Source organism: Dermacentor silvarum, chromosome 5 (assembly GCF_013339745.2).
Source record: "Dermacentor silvarum isolate Dsil-2018 chromosome 5, BIME_Dsil_1.4, whole genome shotgun sequence".
NCBI classification, from domain to species: domain Eukaryota; kingdom Metazoa; phylum Arthropoda; class Arachnida; order Ixodida; family Ixodidae; genus Dermacentor; species Dermacentor silvarum.
The window spans coordinates 183,349,795-183,363,646 of record NC_051158.1 but is presented as its reverse complement, the minus strand read 5'-3'; positions in this window follow the sequence as shown (position 1 = coordinate 183,363,646).

The window sequence follows — 13,852 nt, the reverse complement described above, 5'->3', positions numbered from 1 at the left end:
ATTTGATCGCGATGAAACGGGAAATTCTTCGATTATTTCTCGGAGCATTTGTTTCTTATACTTGACAACGATGGGCAGCTAAGTACTGGGCAGCTAAGTAAGAAGCGTCCAGAAGTGCAGCCATATCTGCATCCCACAACCTGAAAAAAGGTAGCAAGCAGGCGCAATGTGCCGATCGTTTTTTTCCGCCCCGCGCAAGCTGGCCGACTCTGCCCCAGGATCTCTTCTGAAAAGAAGAAAGAACCCGGAGGTTGCGGAAAAAAGCACACCCTGCGGGGTACGTGAAATGCGTGGCATACGAGATACTGCTACCTTGTGGAAATTTGTAGGTAGGGCAAAGTGGACGTTGTGCAGTCCAGTGGACGTGATCATGATCTTTCAATTATAAATAAAAGAAATGCGCATTTGCCTGCGCATTGTCAAGCTTGTATGTGCGTTCCGAATTCCCGAAAAGTCAAGATCTTGGCTAACAGCCAAGATACCACTGCCCGTGAATTGATGGAAGCCTTCTACATATCTCTGAGACGGAAGGTTTGCGTTAGTGATACATCCATATCTATAAGTTTTTTTTTTTTTTGTGCGGAATTGTTATAATCGGCGGTTGTGTCACTGTGACTACATGCTTTCGCGCATGTGCAAACAAGGGTATATAATGACGAACGATCAAGAATAAAGCTCGTTGAAAGCAGCGCTTGTAAGTGTCCTTCACTCCATCCTTGTTTGAATCTTGCGCAGTATATTTGTTTTCCTCCAAGTATGAAGCAACTCGCCCAGCAACAAGTTTTATTGACAACGATGATAGGTCTTTAAAATTCGACTCGCTAGCGGTCCTCGAGCAGTACTCAGCAAATTTTCACATGCCAGTGACGTTTTCAAGACATAGTTGTGTTCTCGTAGCGTATCGTTCAAAAGCCTAGTAGTCTGTCCGACGTGTGTCTGTCCATAAGACAAAGGATGTTGCAGACCACAGTTCTCGCGCAGTCTTGAACTTGTTTTGACACCAGATGCTGACTTTGCTAGATGCTTTTTTCTTTTTTTTACATTCGTGCACATTTCCTTGAGTTAGATGGGTGTCAGTATAGCACCAACTTGTTTATTGCTGGTATTTTATTTTATGCGAGATGCCACGAGCGTAGGGCATCATGTGAGCGCTCGTCCTTTAATCTCTTCACGACCAGCCATGCCTTCTTCGTTGGCCTGCGTAATTTCTCGACAATTGCTGCCGGCATACGATCGGAGTACCTCCCGTCAGGAGGTGACTTTTGTGCATACGCCAACTTTAACACACATTCAACAGACAAGACTTCTTGATTGCCTGCTGAAGGTTAGTGGTTATGTCCCGTTTGTTTATTTTCGACCGGATAGATTCATACCTGAGCATTCGTCTTTGGCTATTACCAGCAAGTGGGTCCAGGGGAATGCAATGTCACCGTCCTGAAAGTGCAAGTATTAACAGCGAAGCTGTTTAAGCCAGCCGTAATTTGTGGTGCGTAGCAAGAAACTACCAAGAAAGAAAATAAGCTTTCTTGCTTAGGCGGGATTTGAGCTCGCGTGCCCCCGGGGCCAAAGCGAGCGTCGTAGCCACTAGGCCATACAGCCACGCATGCAGAACATGCATTTATGCGAAAGATGCGCCACAGTTGATTGCGATTGATTGCGATTATGCTTGCATTCAAGCGTCGTCGTCTTCGTCCACATCTGGCGCATTCGTACGCTCGTGCTCTGCGAGGTGAAGAGGTTTTAGGCGCTATGAGAGCGAGAGACGCAAGGCCGACACGCGCGAAAAGAAATTACCATCATCATGAGTAATAAGTTGAAAAGTTCGTGCTGAATTACGGAAAATGCTGAGCTACGATCGCCCGGCTTGGCTGTTTCAAGCGCTTCGCGGCAGAGTGCAAGGTCAAGCGCTTTTTTTTTTGCAGTAAAAGCTGTATCAGGCTAGGCGAAACGAAAAACCGTTCGTCCGATGGTTCGCTAAACGTCTCCAATGGCTGCGCCGTCAGTTACGTCGTTCTCTACGTCGCACCCAAGCGCGCGCGTCATTGGCAGCGCCGTTAGTGACGTCGTTAGCGAACGTGTTCATGCCATTGCCACTTGAACGCTGCTCTGCCCGCAACGTCGTCCCCTCGGCTCGCCGTTGTCGCATGCGTTCAATATCGCGAGTAAGCTCGGCGTCGTGGTTAGCAGCATCTGCCCGCCATTGGCGCTTGCGTTCCACTAGAAACACAAACATATAACCAATAATTGAGAAACGCTTCAATACAGCGTCGGGATTAACCCACTGCTAAACAGCGGGCCACACGTTTCAGCTTTGCTGGTTAACCATCTGTACAGAGTTCTTGGGCGGTGTTTTTTAGGGCCGAAGCTCCTTAGGGTGTGGATCGTTCCCTCCTCTGTAGTAGTAGTAGCAGTAGTAGTAGTATGTAGCCACCTCTAGTTTATGAATTGCTCAATAGATGGCGTTGTGTGTCCGTATATGTATGTATACGCATATATACATATATATGTATATGTATAGTATAACCGGAAGCCGACTTACGCTTCCGTTTCCACTTCCGGTTCCGCTTCCGGTTCCGGAAGCCAGCTTCCGGCTTCCAGAGAACGCTTCCGGAGTTTTTCTCTCTCCTCCGTAGCTTGGTGCGCTGCGGTGCACAAGGGCGTTCGTTCCCGACGCGCGCTCTCTTTCTTTCTTGTCCGTAGCTAGGGGCGCTGCGGTGCACAAGGGCGTTCGTTCCCGACGCGCGCTCTCTTTCTCGTCCGTAGCTAGGGGCGCTGCATTGCACAAGGGCGTTCGGTCCCGACGCGCGCTCTCTTTCTCTCTCGTTCCCGACGCGTGCTCTCTTTATCTCTCGTCCGTAGCTGTGGTTTACCCGAATGATCCCCCGGAGCTTCGCCCCACTTATCATCTTTCACCCCGTGGATATGCTGTGATTTTTCTTCATTACAGTGCGCAAAAAAAACAACAAGACTGTGACTCGGTGCTCGTGCGACTAAAAATAGTTCATGTAAACTATTTCAACGATCTCAGAATAAATTTTACGTATGACCTGAATTGATGTGGCCCCGCAGTACAAGTACGTGCGTGCGCACAAGGAAAACTTGGCTACCTACGGCGTACAATAAAAACTGCGACTATAGAATGCAAGCAGTTGGCATACAAATCTGTGGTGTGCCCGGTTCTTGAATAGGGTTCCGTTGAGAAGCGTCTCACCGCAGCTCGGCTGTACCCGGTTTGGGTCGAAACCGGATATGACGTGCGTCAGGGAGGTACATCCTGCCCCCAAATAGGTACTAGTTCGCCTAGGCAAAGACGCTGCTAGGTGGTGCTGCTAAACCTTGTGGTTTCGGCTGGCACGCATAGGTGGTCATTCACGTGGTCTTGTTACCTCTCGCCGGATCGTGATCAGCCGTGCCATCCTTGCGCGGTATCATTATAGGCGACAGCCAGATGAAATTCGTGAATAGGTCACGTTGACTCCATTCAAACGTGCTCATTCAGTTTTGGTCACTAGGACGCAGTGCGGCTGGTGAGAGTGGTCTCCGTGATGCGTTTCCAGCCTGTCGATTTCGCCGTTGCCTATGTTGGCGGAAACGACCTCGATACCAACGTGGATCTACAAGAAATATCCGACAACATCAAGGTAAGTTTACTGAAATAACAAAATTCTAAACATTCAGCGCTAATGGTTGTGTTTTCTTTTGAATTTTAGGCTTTGCTTGTCTAACTTCAAAGCGACTTGGCCCCCGTCGTGCTGGCTTTCAAGGTGCTCCCTCGCTGCCTGGACTCAGAAGATGCTGATGCTGAGTCTATTGCTTACCCGCAAATTGACGGCTACGTTCAAGCGCATGCTGCGTCTGCGGAATTTGAACCCCGAGGTAAGGACTTTCTTTTCGAACGGCATGCCGTTACATACCGTCGGGATCACGCATGGCTTAATTTTTTGACTTTGTTGAAAGTGTTTCACTTTTTTCGCTGCTTGCTGCAATAGAAATGCAGACCGTTTGTCGTAGTTTTAAGACCATTATCCAATATCAGAATCGTCTTACTGCGATGAACAAAGCACGTGTTGCGGTACGCACTGTGCGCATAGCTACACTACGCACTTCACCCTTTGTTTGACAGTCGGAAATATTGGACCTAGTTTTCAGGGCAACTTCACTGCTCTGTAGCGGTGAGATATAATTTCTATAGTTGAACTTTCCTGTGTGGATATATGTTTCAGAATAACGTTAAATATATTTTAATTCATTTATTTGTCAAACAACGCGATTGTACGATTGCGCCAATTGTTTATTTTCTTTTCTACAATGTTAAGTTGATTCTCTTGCCTTTCTTCAAACCACCACAGTGGCAAATATACTTTTTGATTGAAATACATTTCTCGCATTAGAATAAAGACATAAGAGAAGCCTAAATTCATTCTCCCTCATACGTGCATCGAATACCTGATACGTGTTTTCATATTAGAATGGCTTTTAGACTGGTGAAGTTAGGTGTCTCAATTTTCCGTGCCCACAGCTCCCAAAACAGGTGATCAGATTATTAGCATCACCAACAAATCGCATTGCTACATATGAAAACTGCAAGGTCTTCGAGGATTTTCAAGAAACATCTTGGTCTAAGAAATCTTGCGATATTGGGAAGCCCTGAATGAGGATGCTTCTACAGAGCATGCTCAATAAGTAGAATGAAAACATGCACAAGCTGCACGTACTCGAGCACAAGCTGCACGGTGTACTCGAGCTGGTTTTCATCACATGACAGGCGACCACGAGGAGGTAGAAATGGACCTCGAGGCTGTATAGTGGGACATATCCCATACAAAAATGACCGTTGATCTACCATTGATGTATTGTTGGGTAATTGTTGAATTAACGGACCTTCAACAAAATTTCAAAAGTCATTGAGTTCGCTCAACAGTTGCCCAATCATATTACCATTGAGAGCTTCTCAATAAATACATTATTGGGTAATTTGTGTAGATTCTTGTAGTTGTTTTTTGTTGTGTAGCAGTTGAGTACAGCATATAATAATTAGGACTCGCATATGAAGGCGACATTGGAAAACGTTTTTAAGAAGCATTCTTTGCCTCATTCTTGTCACTTTGCGGTTCTTGTTCCTGCTCGCTTTCATAAAAAGAAAACAATGCGTGATCGATGGTGGCACCGAACGTTGGCCGTCGAGCCCAGCAGCCCGGAGCTCTAACCTTTACGCCACGAGCGCACACATACTTTTCTCGTTCCAAAGCCAGTCAGCTCTTTGAAATGCTCGTCGCGCGCGCCCAATGTCGCTTCCTCGTCTTCTTGCGACAGCTCACGCTTTGAGGCGCCGTGTTAGACTGTACTATGTCCGGGACCAGCACACTTTCGTAGCCATTTACGCTACGTAGAAATTGTGACGTTGAACCATTTCCTTCATATATATTGACACGTATACATGTTTATCTTTCACCGGTGGCCGCTTTCCACCGGCTAACAAATGTTAAACGTTATCGCTCGGCGCAGGACGCGCCTTTATCGGAAGTTTCTAGAACGTTATCGATGCTTCTTCCCATTGCCTGTTTTCACCGACGCTTCTGTTATCTGATTGCATGACTGAGGCGAATTGTCTAGAACTTTCTGGAAGACACGCGGGCATCAGGGATTAATCTAGAACCTTCGATGACTCAGGTATAAAAGCCGACGCGTTTTGCCGCTGATCAGATTTTCGACGATCGCCGACTGTGTTCGCCGCTATCGTTGTGCTTTGAGTGTAGCTTGCTTTTGTGGGCACAGGTTCGCCCAATAAACAACCAGTTTCGTCATACACATTTTTGCGACTGTTTTCTCTACCGTCACTACTACGTGACAATATATATATATATATATATATATATATATTATTCGGGCAAAACAGGTACAAGGTTTGCCCGCGAGGTAAGGCAAAAGGAGGGCTTAAATCTCCTGACTAGGCCTTACCTCGCTGGGGCAGCAGAGATAGCGGAATTTGCAAGTTACAAAAGCAGTTTGTAAAACAGACATTTCATAACTACATACAAAACAATCTTTGAAGCACACTGCAGAACACCATTTGCTTGTAAAATAACATACAAACGAGTTAATACATGATTAACATAAAAGTAACATTTAAAGAATTTAATTATTACGTTACTAATGCAACAACCAAGCACCTTTAACACTGAAGAATTCACTGTTGCTTTAACATTTGTACAGCATATCTAGATCAGAAGAGAGAAACATGTTCACTATGAAGTGTTTAAATTGGCGAATAGTTCTACAATCTCTAGCGACATCAACAATGTTAGGGTACGTATTACATAAACGCATGGTTTCATATTCGATAGTTTGCATGCCATAGTTTGTCCTGGGTTTCTTCGCTACTATTGAGGTGTGGCGTAAGCTGTACCCTGTGTTTCTACTGAGGTACCGGTTTGAAAATGTCTCAAAATTGCTGGAGATATCTTTAAACAACCGAATGCAGATCTTTGCTTGGTAAGAGTTTCTAATATTAAGGATATTGTAGCGCATGATTAGTTTAGAAGATCCTATGTATTGATCAGAAGAATTAAGCAAACGAACAGCTCGCCGTTGCAATACCGCTAGTTTTTCTATATCGGTTTTATTGCCGTTTCCCCATACTAATAAGCCATAGCTAAGATGGGAATGTACCAGCGAAAAGTACAGTTGTCTGACAAGCCTTACAGGCACATAGTACCGGATTCGTTGTAGCAAACCAACTGACCGTGCAACTTTAGTGCGTACCTTATTTATGTGCTCTGTCCAGCTTAAGTTTTTATGAAATATAACTCCTTGGAAAGAATGAATTGACACATGTTCTAGTTGCGATCCACAGTAGTAAAGTTTAACATCGTAACTTATTTCTTTATTCCTTGCATAAAACACCGTAAACTTAGTTTTTTTCGCATTTAGACTGAGCTGGTTTAAATGTAGCCATTTGTGAAGTTCTTCTAACCAAGAATTTGCGGCAACTTCTAGTTCCTGAAGGTCAACACCAGAAAAGAAAACATTAGTGTCATCCGCGTACATTATTATTTCATCTGTTAATGGAACGTTTACTATATCATTTATATACACAATAAACAGTAATGGCCCTAAAATCGAGCCTTGTGGTACCCCATATTTAATTACGTTTTTTTCCGAAGTGTAACCTTGCCGGGGAATCCCCTTCTTCCGCAGGCGCTCGGTGTTCACGTTAGATCACTTCACCGGTGCGGACTGCACTCCTGAACTCCACACTCTGATTCCGCACGGCGGTTATATAGCTTCCACAGGCGTTCTCGAACCTTCCTATCGGAGTCGGCATCTCGTAGCATGGCCAAAGCTTGGGAAGTTTCCTCGAAGCCTTCGACCACCGCCATCGGAGTGTTGTCGAGGGGGGGGGGGGGTGATGACTCATGCTGGCGGCGCACGCTCACGCTGTAGTTGTCTCTTTCGACTCGCCGGGTGAGAAGGTGTCCCGGCGCGCGCGTGTCCTCTCTCTCTCTCCGGTTAACGTCGCTTCCTCGAAGCTCTTCTAGACGTTTCGTTGCTGTTTGAGGCGTATGCGCTCTCCCCCTCTGTTGAAGTTGCCGTGGTGCCGGCGTGTTTCGCTGGCTTGCGTGACAAAGCGCGCGCTTGGATTACGCGCTCTTTTGTCACAATATCTATGTGAATATTTATGCATATTGTAACGGGGCAACGTTTATTTAGGGAGTATTGCTATATACAAGGTTTGGACAAGCAGCGGCGACGGATGCAAGGCTGTCACTCGCCTCTGGCTACTTCGTCGCCGTCGTCTTCGTCCGACCGACAGTAGCAGCCCCTTCACTGTCTCGTGGCACTACCCCCCCCCCCCCCCCGGGGGCGAGAGCACCGACCCGGTGCTTGCTACAACGGACCAGAGGATTCAGTTACGTAGGGCTTAAGTCTCGCAACGTGCACGATAGCAGAGTGCTGGGGCGTAGACGGCACAGGCGTGGTGACTGGCTCGATTTCATACGTAACGTCGGTGACTTGACGTAGCACCCTGTAAGCACCATCGTAGCGGTACAATAGCCTTTCGGAGAGACCGATGCGGCGGGACGGAGACCAAAGTAGCACGAGGGCGCCTGGGGAGTAAGAAACGTGTCTGTGGCGACTATCATACAGGGCTTTTTGGGAAGCCTGGGACATTCTGCGCCTTTCACGAGCGATCTGGCGAGCTGTGTCGGCACGCGCTATGGCGTCGTGAACGTACGTTCACGACGTTCACGACGTACCAATCGCGCTGATCGGCGGAGACGTATACATTGAAAGCATATTGGTCAGAGTTCGGTTAAGGCGCTCTGTGAGTCCATTCGTTTGCGGGTGAATGGTGAGCTTGTGGCGGGTAGAGCAGGAACGAAGGATGTCATCGATGAGTCGAGGCAAAAAGTATCAGCCTTGATCGGTCATAAGCTGTCGAGGAGCACCATGATGCAGGATGATGTCATAAAGGAGAAAGTTGGCGATATCCGTAGCGCAGCCGGTTCGAGGGCACGGGTAATGGCGTATCGCGTCGCGTACTCGGTTGCGGCGGCGACCCACTTGTTGCCTGATGTCCAGGTTGGAAAGGGGCCAAGAAGGTCGATCCCAACACGAAAGAACGGTTCGACGGGATTGTCTATAAGATGAAGCAAGCTGGCAGGTAACTTAGCTGGCCTTTTGCAGCGCTGGCATTTGTCGCAGCTAGCGACATATCGTTGGACGTAGCGATAGAGACCAGGCCTGAAGAAATGGCGCCTGACGCGATCATAAGTGCGGGTGACACCAAGGTGACCAGCAGTGGGCTCATCGTGAAGCTGACGAAGGACAGCTGGCTGCAGATGGGCAGGCACGACGAGGAGGCGTTCAGGGCCCTCAGGATGCATATTATGGCGGTATAAGGTGCCAGCCTGAAGGAAGAAGAAGTGGAGTGAAGGGTCGGGTGTGGCGGAGTTAAGATGGTCGTTGATAGACCGTAAAGCCGAGTCGCGGCGTTATTTGTCCCGTATATGAACGAGGTCCGAATTAGACAAGACGCAGGCGTTGGTGTCTTGCTCGGTGACGTCAGGGGAATCCACGGGATGCCGTGAGAGACACTCAGCATCTTGATGAAGCTGACCAGACTTGTGCACCACTGAAAACGAGTATTCTTGGAGGTGCAGAGCCCAACGACCAAGGCGGCCTGTAGGGTCTTTGAGCGAAGAAAGCCAACAGAGGCCATGATGATCAGTTACGACGGTAAATGTGCGGTCAAACAGGTAGGGACGAAATTTGGCGACAGCCAGACAAGAGAAAGACACTCTCGTTCCGTGATGGAGTAATTCTTCTCCGGTGCGGACAGGAGGCGGCTAGCGTGCCCAATAACACAGTCGTGGCCACTGTGACGCTGAGCGAGGACGGCACCGATTACATGGCCGCTGGCATCTGTGTGAAGTTCTGTCGGTGCAGTCAGATCAAAATGCGCTAAAATAGGGGAAGTCGCGAGGGCATCTATAAGCGCCGAAAAGGCAGCAGCTTGGTGTGAGGTCCATGTAAAATCAACGTCTTTTTTGAGGAGCGCAGTAAGGGGACTCGCAATGTCGACCAAATTACGAATAAAACATCGGAAATAGGAGCACAATCCTATAAAACTGCGCCCGTCTTTAGCCGAACAAGGTACAGGAAAATTCTTCACGGCGCGAACTTTTTCAGGATCGGGCTGGACACCTGTCGCGTTGACGAGATGGCCAAGTACGGTTATTTCACGGCGTCCGAAACTACATTTTGAGGCGTTGAGTTGGAGACCCGCATTACGGAATACATCGAGAATGGCGGAGAGGCGCTGAAGATGACTGTCAAATGTTGGCGAAAAACAATGACATCGTCAAGGTAGCACAAGCAGGTGGACCATTTCAAGCCACGAAGAAGCGAATCCATCATGCGCTCGAATGTGGCTGGCGCATTGCAAAGGCCGAAAGGCATCGCTTTAAAGTGATAGAGGCCATCGGGAGTTAGGAATGCGGTTTTTTCTCGGTCCAGTGCGTCAACAGCAATCTGCCAATAACCTGAGCGAAGGTCAATAGACGAGAAATATTGGTCGCTGTGAAGACAGTCGAGTGCGTCGTCGATACGGGGCAAGGGATAGACGTCCTTTTTCGTGATCTTGTTGAGGGGTCGATAATCAACACAAAGCCGCCAGGTGTTGTCCTTTTTCTTGACCAGCACAACCGGAGCGGCCCGAGGACTCGAGGACGGTTCGATGATGTTCTTGGCCAACATTTTATCGACTTCCTTTTGGATCGTGGCGCGTTCCGCAGCGGAAACGCGATAAGGGTGCCGGTGAACCGGTTGAGCATAACCGGTGTGGATGGAGTGCTGAACAACTGTGGTCGGTCCTAAGGGGCGATTTTCGAGATCATAGATATCGGAATACGACAGCAAGACCCGACGAAGATCTTCAGCTTGCGTATGCGGGAGGTCGGCGGATAACATTTTCTCGAAATTGGCACATAGAGACGAGGTGGCTGTGAGAGAGCCGGAAACAGTTCGAGGGCCGTCGACGGCTAACAGAGAAATCGCGCATTCCTGCAACGACGACACGGTGGCAAGCGCCATACCAGCAGGTAGCACGTGGGTAGAAAAACCAAAAAGCGGCAGGCAGGTTTTGTTGTCGCGTACGGTAACCACAGTGTACGGGAGAACGACAGAGTGCATCAGGACCACGTCGAGAATTGGGGAAACAACGTATTCACCATCGCACACAAGAGGAAAGGGACTTAATGGGACGTACCTGGAGGCTTGCGGTGGCAGGTGGAGGAACTCGACAGAACTTAAGCGGCTGGGAGTGTCCGATAGTACGTGGGCGTCAAAAGGGAGTTCCAGTTGAAGTACACCTGTGGAGCAGTCGATAAGGGCTGAGTGCGTCGAGAGAAAGTCCAGGCCGAGGATCACGTCGTGGGGACACTGCGCAAGCACGGCAAACAAACCAATGGTGTGATGGCCAGCAATGTACACTCGGGCGGTGCACATACCAAGAACGGCAGACGAGCTGCCATCAGCGACCCGTACTGAGCTATGAATTGCGGGCGTAATCACTTTGCGGAGCTGAGTACGGAGAGCAGCGCGCATTATTGAAATCTGCGCTCCGGTGTCTATGAGGGCCGTAACGGTGACGTCGTCCACTTGAATGTCCAGAAGGTTTCGGCGCGTAGGTACAGTCAACAGAGAATCTGTATATAGGGTCACTGATGCAGCGTCACCTCCGGGAGCTGCAGGGCTTAGTTTTCCGGAGCGTTGTTGTGTCTGGCGGTCCCTCGGGACAAAGGAGGCCTGCGCCGACTCAGACGCGCCAACCTGGCGCCCCTTTCTCGCGGCCGAGAATTGTCACCTGGGACTGAGGGATTAGCAGTTGGTCTCCGGGCTACCTCATGCGTGGCTAAACGGCAGCGTCGCCCCTTGGTGCGGTCCCGTGAATTACCAGCGCCGCCCGAACCACGACGACGCTACGCCGACTGCTGCCTTTCGAGACAGCCACCGCCCTACCTGGTTCCGCGAACTGACCGCTATGGAGAGGCGAATCTTGAAAGGGGCCAGTGTCTGGCAATCCCGGGGGAACGACATCAACGTTCGGTTCCCAGGGTGTCAACCGCTGCCTGTGTTCGGGGACGACCTAGCAAGACTGGAGGCGGAGCCCGGCGGGAAACGACGACACATCACGTGCGGGATATGGCCACCTGATCCAAGATGCTGATTGGCTAAAAGAACTACAGTGTGTTCCCTCGTCGAGTGAAAGAGGGAAACGAAAGGGATAAAACAGGGGACTTGAGTGCTAGACGCTTGAGGCTTGACCATGTAGAGCACGCTTGACGATGTAGAGCACGCTCGACCATGGAGAACGCTCGGAGATGTAAACGCTGCCACATGCAAAGATGTTAGCACGTAGACGGCTCCAATATCATGGAGCCCATCTTGTAATATAACAATTTTCTAATCTCCCTGGATAACTCCTCCTCTTGGCACCTGGCACGGCATCATACATGGAACCTTCGTGGCCGCTCGGACCATCACCATTCGCAACAGCGTATAGGTGCGAGGCCGTGCTGGGGACGATGACCGGTATGCTCGTGGCGATCGAGATCGACGGCCTTGTGGGGACGGTGAGCGGCTAAACCTGGAGTGTGGAGCGGCGGCATCGGAAGCATCGGAAGCATGTGGATGAGAGCGAGGGGAAAACCGTCGAATGTTGCCTCCAGGTCGACGCCAAGATCCAGTGCTCCAGTTTGAAGGCGACGACCAGCTACTGCGGCAGTGACGGGCAATGTGTCCATAGAGCACTGCACGGGCTCGGGCTTACCCGAAACCCGGGCCCGGCCCGGCCTGTGGGCCGGGCCGGGCCGGGTAGAACAGTTTTTTCACGGGCTCGGGCTGGGCTCGGGCACGGCGTGTGCTTTTTGACCCGGGCCCGGGCCAGGCTCGGGCTTTCTGGTGGTGTGCATGTAACGTGCAGCGAGTTATTCTCGGGCGTCTCAACTCTGAAAAACATTATTTTTTGGTCTCTGGCCGGGTTCAGGCCGGTTTTGAGTCGGGCTCGGGCCGGGCTCGGGCCCAAGGTAAAGGGGTGGCGGGCCGGGCCAGGTGGGTAACGTAGATTATTTCCGGGCCCGGGCCAGGCCCGGGTCTCGCCGTAAGAGTTTTGATTGGGTTCGGGCGGGCAGCCCAACGTAAAAACGGGCCCGGGCCGGGCCCGGGCTGATAAAATCGGCCCGTGCAGTGCTCAATGTGTCGAACGCGAGAGCAGTTGAAACATATGGGTCGGTCGTCTGCCGTCCTCCAGTCAGCCGGGTTTCTGTAGCGCGAAGGGTAACCTGGTTCTGGGTGACATTTGCAGGGGTACGTTTGGATGTACGGATGAAACAGACGGCCGATGATAATCCCATGTTCGCAAACTCCTGGCGGACGACTGCTTGTATGAGTAACACGGTGGGTAGGTTACCTGACTGAACGTCTGGAAGAACGGCCGTAGGAGCTAGAGCTTCGAGTTCGCGGCGGACAATACGCGTTACATCTTCTGACGGTGTAGCCTGTACAGAAGTCGGTGGGTCTTCGCATGATGATGTGGCGGCGGTGTTAGGTAGCCGAAGGAACTGGCGGGGGATGCGGCGACTCTTTGCTTGTTCAAAACGCTGGCATTCCTTAACTATGGCGTCGACCGTTGTACAGTCCGTACACACCAGTAGATTAGACGCCTCGTCGGCTATTCCTTTCAAAATATGCGATATCTTGTCATCTTCGGCCATTTTTGCGTCAACTTTTCGACAAAGGCCCAGTAGGTCCTGTATGTACGAAATGTACGATTCAGTGGTCGCCTGGATACGAGATCTCAACTCCTTTTTAGCGGCCTGCTGTCGGCCAAATGATCTGCCGAACTCACGCAGCTTCGCCTTCCAAGCGTCCCAACTCGTAAGATCTTCTTCATGCGTCCGGTACCACACGCGTGCCATTCCTTTCAGATAGAATATCGCGTTGGCTAACACAACCGTTGGGCCCCACCTGTTGCGGTTGCTGACGCGTTCGTACATGTCAATCCAGTCTTCGACATTCACGCCATCTGTGCCAGAAAAGGTTCCCGGGTGTTGTGGGTGCAAAAGAATCACAGGAGCCGGTGGATGCTGCACCTTCGGCACTTCACTGGTCATCGCGGAGCAACCAAGACGGCGACCGCTTCTAAGTTTCGTGCTTGGTTGACGGAGCCTGCACGTTGACAGGTTTAACCAGCACTTACATCAAAACATGTTACGGGGATAACGTTTATTTAGAGAGTATTGCTATATAAAAGGCTTGGACAAGCTTGGTTTGCTTTGGTGCCTGTAGA